Raw genomic sequence first — 6468 nt, forward strand, 5'->3', positions numbered from 1 at the left:
ACCAGAACCTGATCCCTCCTGTACCCATCCCCACAGACCCCTCAGTTCATCCACACAACCTATTCTATTTTCTCTTCGCAGGGAGATCCATGCATTTCCCCCTTGAGCCCTCCTTGTTACTTAGCCTCTCTGTGTCTTTGAATTGTAGCATGATTGTCCTTTACTTAATAGCTGACATCACAGATAAGTAAGTGAATAGTATGTTTGTCTTTTTGAGTCTAGGTTGCCTCATTCAGGATGATCTTTTCTAGTTCCATCCCAAAATTTTATGATGCAATTGTTTTTAACAGCTGAGTAATACTCCATTGTGTAAATATACCACATTTCCTTTATCCATTCTTCAGTTGAGGAACATCAAGGTTGTTTCTAGTTTCTGCCTGTTATGAACATGGTTGAGTAAGTATCCTTGTGGTAGGATGGAGAATCCTTTGGGTATATGCTCAAGAGTAGTATAGCTGGGTCTTGAGATAAATTGATTGCCAATTTTCTGAGAAAGCACCATATTGGTTTCCATAGTGGCTATACTAGTTTGCACTTACACCAAACAATAGAGGAGTGTTCCCCTTGCTCCACATTCTCACCAGTATGACCTGTCACTTGAGTTTTTGATCTTAGCCATTCTGACAGGTGTAAGATGGAATCTCACTGTAGCTTTTATTTGCATTTCCCTATTGACTAAGGATGTTGAACAGTTCTATTTTTTTATTAATCATTTTTTTTCACTTACATTTCAAATGATATCCCCCTTCTAGGTTACCCCTCCACAACCCCTATCCCATCCTCCCTCTCCCCCCTCCCCTTTGCCTCTATGAGGGCAATCCTCTACACACTTACCCACTCCCACCTCACCACTCTAGCATCCCCCCTATGCTGGGGCCTCAAACCTCCACAGGACCAAGGACCTGACATCCCATTGGTGTCAGATAAGGACAGCCTCTGCTATATATGTATCTGAGCCATGGATCCCTCCATGTATACTCTTTTGTTGGTAGTTTAGTCTCTGGGGGCTCTGGGTGGTCCATTTAGTTGATATTGTTCTTCCTTTAGGGTTGCAATCCCTTCAGCTCCTTCAATCCTTCCCCTAGCTCTTCCATTGGTGTCTGTGGGCTCAGTCCAGTGATTGGCTGTGAGTATCTGTATCTGTAGTGGTCAGGTGTTGGCAGGGCCTCTCAGGGAACAGCTATAAAAGATTTCTGTCTGCAAGCACTTCTTGGCATCAGCAATAGTGTCTGGCTGTGGTGCCTGCAGATGGGATGGATCCCTAGGTGGGGTTGTCTCTGACCCATGAGAGTCACATATGGTGCTAGAATGGGTTTGAGTTGGTAAAACCAGTTTGGAAAATAGCTTAGTAGTTCTCAAAAATATTTTATCATGAGCATGTTCCTAAATTCAGGATCTGGAGGATATTTTTCATTAAGTGTGTGCACTGGGACACATATGAGGATATGTTCCTTAATACTGATAGAGACCTAAGACACAGAGCTGGGCATGTAGCTCAGTTAGTAGAGTGCTTAGTCAGGAGGCATAAAATTGGGCATGGTGGTGCATGCCTGTAACTGAGCACTTGGGAGGCAAAAGCATGAGGATCAGGGGTTTAAAGTTATCCTTAGCCACATAGGGAATTCAAGACCACCTCGGGCTGAATGAGACCTTGCCAAGCAAAACAAAAATACCACAAAAACCTTAAGGCCTCATTAACAAGAGCAGTATTTTATGTGGGCATCTGTCTACATGGTGAAACTATAAATAAAACCAAGAATAACATCAAATTGAGATTGATGATCTATGGTCATAGATCTGTGAATGACCAGAAGAACAGTGCTAATAAAAGCCTAGTCCTTATTCTAAAGAGTAAAAGCAGAGGCCCCTATTTGATTCTCCTGTAGCTTATGTCTTTCTTCATGTGAAATATGTTGTTAATAAAGAATGGATGGAGGCTTCCAGCTAAAATGTTACTACATAGTATCAGCTAATTCGAAGAGCATTAGTTTACTGAGATTCAAGCCCTCATTGTACCAGTGGATGGGAAATTCAATCTGGTCCTTGGTGTCCTAGTGTGTGAGCTACACAACAGTCTGCTGTTCCCTGCCTGTTATACAGAGGACTGAGGTATTCTGTGAGCCTCTCTGGACATCAGACACCAGCTCAAATGTATTGACCCATGCTCCAGGTTTCTTTATGGTCAGTATGTCTTGTTGTGCCTACCCATACTTGGAACGCAAAGGCACTGAGAATGAGTTGGCAGTCCATAGACTGAGCTTTTGGCTCCCTGCAGACATCACGCAGCTAACCCCCCAGACTTCTCCAACTCTGCATAGCAAGCAGCATGGGTCCAAGCTGTTTCTTTCTAGCTCCCTGTAGATGGTGATGGTAGTGCTACTATGATATCAGACTATGAACATCAGCATTATAACAAGTTCTTTCTCAATGTATTTGCCTTTGTGGCTTTTACTAGCCTCTCCCTCCCTAGACTGGATGTTTCTCATCCCCATATTCCTTGGGCTCCCTTTTTCCTCTCATGGATGTCTATCTTCCAAATGTTTTTCTAGGTAGAAAGTGAACACTGGACAGAAAGCTATCATGTCCACTGGTCTCTTCCCCTCTCCTTACTTTTTTTTTTCCCCTAGTTTAACGTCATCTCTGTTTGAGAATAAACTGTGATGAAATCTAAAAGGTTTCCGTTATTCATCAAGGTTCTAAACCACACAGGTTTAATCCAGTCCTGGCCTCCACTGAAAAGGCTTCCACACCAAAACTCCTTTCTCCTCCTTGAAGAGTTTGCATATGGCTTTGAAGAGTCGCCTCATCTCTCAACCAACAAGAGCTGTATCTAAAACCTCAGGGCCTTTCTGGCCTTCACTTGGGCAAACACACTTCCATTTTGTCTCTTGCCTCAGAGACATTCCACCCTAAGTAAGAGGGTTTTGTTTTTTTTTTTTTTTTTCCTGGTACCATTTCTGTTACTCTTATTCTTTAAAAACACAAAAGTTGATTTAAAGGTTTCTATTTAATTTCATTTTATTTCAGCAGTACACATTGACAAATCACTCAGTTTAACAATTCTCAATAACAAATATCCCACCCCGCCGGCCTGGTGGTGGAAGCGAAGCACAGTTACCCACTCCGGACCTCTGATCATGTCACTGCAAGGGTCGAGGAGCTTTCAGGTTGTGGCCTACAGCCTGCACACCGCCCTGGCCTCCGCTCACTGCGCACCGGATCTGCTTTGCTGTCAGTGCGTAAATTCACAGAGAAACATGAATGGATAACAACAGAGGAAAGTATTGGAACAATGGGAATCAGCAATTTTGCACAGGAAGCTTTGGAAGATGTTGTTTACTGTAGTCTGCCTGAAGTTGGGACAAAATTGAAAAAAACAAGAGGAGTTTGGTGCTTTGGAGAGTGTGAAGGCTGCCAGTGAGCTCTCCTCTCCTCTGTCAGGAGAGGTAACTGAAGTCAGTAAAGCACTTGCTGAAAACCCAGGGCTCGTCAACAAATCCTGTTACAAAGATGGTTGGCTGATAGGGATGACACTGAGCGACCCTTCAGAGCTGGATGAATGATGAGTGAAGAAGCATATGAGAAATATGTGAAGACCATGGCACCCCTCCACTCCAGATCAAACTGGATGTGACCTGCTCCAGCATGCTTGTCTTAAACTAGTGGAGAATAGAGGACTTGAAATAACTTAGCAACACTGATGGAAAGAAACTGTTCTTGACAGTGCTACTTAAGAGCCACCCGCAACTTCCTAATAATTTTGATAATCACCATAATAAGTATTTAAACTAGGAGTTAAGCCCTGGTGTTTAGAATTCTTAAGATCATCTGCAGTGAAAAGTGGTTATGAGGCTGGGTTTGGTGACAGACCACCTTCTAATCCCAGCACTCAACAGGCAGATGTTAGTTCAAGGTTGGTCTACACAACAAGTTCTAAATCAGCCACTGCTATACGGTGAGACCCTACCTACTGGTTGTAAGACTTTCATAAGTCAATATAACAATATAACTAAGATATATAAATTATCTTAGATAATTTTGTTACTTGCCCATATCCACCACTGGATTTGGGTCAGAGACTTAGTGTCTTCTCATTGGGAATGCAGGGAAGTATTCTACAGTGTCAGAGGCAGGAGAATACTGTCTTTGTTTCACCATGTGCTGTGTTGGCTGTTGTTTTCCCACCGTGAAGCACCGGGAACACTGAGAAACAAATAAAACATTCATCCTCTTTGTTTATATATATATATATATATATATATATAAATTTCCCACCCTCAAGTCCCTGCCCAGAGGTAATCTCCTCCAGGTCTTTTTGCACCACCACCCTTCTCCCATTCACTCCCTCTCACTAAACAACATGCTGCATAGCTGTTTATTGCTCCCCAACTCTGGTTAACATGAATTCTCTCTGGTTGAAGATGAAAACCCAAGCTTCCTGTGCCTCTGCTCCCACCCCCATGTGTACCCTTTCCACTCATTTCCTAAGACTCCATAGTAGTGTTTCTATGTGTCGAGCTCTGTGTAAATATTCAACTATGTAGTGGCTCCAGTTACTACTCAAGCTCTTAGCTAACACTTTTCTCCTCCAGCAAACTAATGACTGCACTGTGCTATAGTTGTCTTGGTTGCCGGTCTGCTTGTGTCTGTTTGTGTGTTTGTGTGTTTGTTTGTTTGTTTGTTTGTTTGTTTTTAACAGTATCCCAGTGCTTTCTGATACAATTATTTAAAAAAAAAATATTGAGACCTTTCCTATTGAAGATGTCTTCTTCTGTGCTCTTAATTGTTAGTGCCTTGAATATTAAGGGGTTTTTCCATTGAAAATTGTGTGGTCATTCACTTGCTTATAATCAAGAGTGGAACTAGACCAAGGTGGCTAGATGCTCTCTGGGACTGGAGGGAGTGGATTAGATTGTAGGCTTCGCTGTCAGATAAATCAAAGAACAGACACTCAGATTTGGGGATGGAGGATTCCCAAGTATCTGTCAGCCTTTTCCCTAGGATAGAGGAGTTCCCTGTAAGCAGATATACTAGGGTCTTCCTCTGATATCTCTCCATCATTCTAGTAGCTAAATAAGGAAGGTTACAGAGTCGTCAGAAGACAATCTCCCTTCCACACTCAAGGGTGCCAGAGGCCAAAAATTGCTTTGTTTTTTTCAGTGTTGTTGTCATTGTTGTTAAGAGTTTTTACATGTATGAGTGTCTTATCTGTACATATGTCTGCACAATGTGCGCATGTCCACAGAGCCACAAGAGAGCATCAAGTCCTGTGGAACTGGAGTGAAAGATGGCTGTGAGGCTCCACGTCAGTGCTTGGATCCTCTATAAAAACAACAAATGCTATTCACCCCCAAAGCATCTCTCCAGCCCCCCAGACCTTGGTTTCCTTGCAAGGATGAGAAAAGCATATGTGTCTGACAAGAGAGAAAGTTTCCATGTAGACTTTTGACCATGGGTTTCCATGCAGACTTTCTGGAGGTTCACAGGGGTTGGTGGGTGGGAAGAGCACCCAGTCAACATTTCTGCAGAGCTTTTAAACTGCTCACTAGCTGTGTAGACTAGGACATACTTTTTAAGTTCTCCACCCATGGAATCTCTGTGCTTTCTTCAGCATTTCTGAAGGGCTCAGCACAGGTATGGCACTTGATTGTTGGGGTCAACACAATGGTCATGTGAATAATTGGTAGTATCTGTAGTCAGTTTCTGTGGATAGAAACTAATATTAAAGATTTTTTTATATCACTTCTCACATTCTGCCCAACCCTTTTCCAAAGGCCCACCTCCTTCAGTTGTCATCTCTGTGGGTTAATAGGAGGGGTCAATGACTACAATGGCATCACTTCAGACCCAAGTCTCATGAGATACATGTCCGTGACTATTCCTTGTCCCTATTCTACACACAATTCCTGTATCCCATAGGGAAGTGATCCCCACACAGCCTCACTCCTCAGTCTTCCTAACTTCTGGTAAAAAAAGGTACAACAGGCACATTCTTCATTTGGTTGCTAGAACCCATCTCTTGGAGGCAAAGAGGAAATTACTCTTTACCTCTACTTATCATTCACTCTCTTTTGCTTTAATTCTTCTCCTCCTTTTTCTCTTGCCAACCTTGCCTGGACCTTGACTTGAATTATTAAAGGACAGTTTTCCTCTTCAAATCAAAGCTTGCTCCAGAGCCCTTGGAATGCTCTCCTAGATGCACAGAGGCTCCCAGTAGGTTTGACTGTGTCTCAAAGGCTTTAATGGGGAAAGGATTTGGAGAAGCTGGGGTGCTTAAGGATGTCTTCAAGTTAGGAATTTAGAATGTCTGGGCCCGAGAGCTAACATAGGATCTGATGTAAAACATGGCCCTACAGTGTTTGACAAGTCTTCCCAATGTCACATTTCAGCATGCAAGATTCCGGTAGAAATATTTTTTCCTACACTACCCATTTAGTTCCAACCACTAAAAATACATCTAATGGAATT

The 6468-nt window shown here is 42.7% G+C and overlaps 1 pseudogene; it reads left to right on the forward strand.

Annotated features, from left to right (window-relative positions):
* Positions 1-3137: 3137 nt before the first annotated feature.
* LOC110308972 lies at positions 3138-3634 on the forward strand (annotated as a pseudogene).
* Positions 3635-6468: the final 2834 nt, after the last annotated feature.

Source organism: Mus caroli, chromosome 14 (assembly GCF_900094665.2).
Source record: "Mus caroli chromosome 14, CAROLI_EIJ_v1.1, whole genome shotgun sequence".
Classification (NCBI taxonomy): Eukaryota; Metazoa; Chordata; class Mammalia; order Rodentia; family Muridae; genus Mus; species Mus caroli.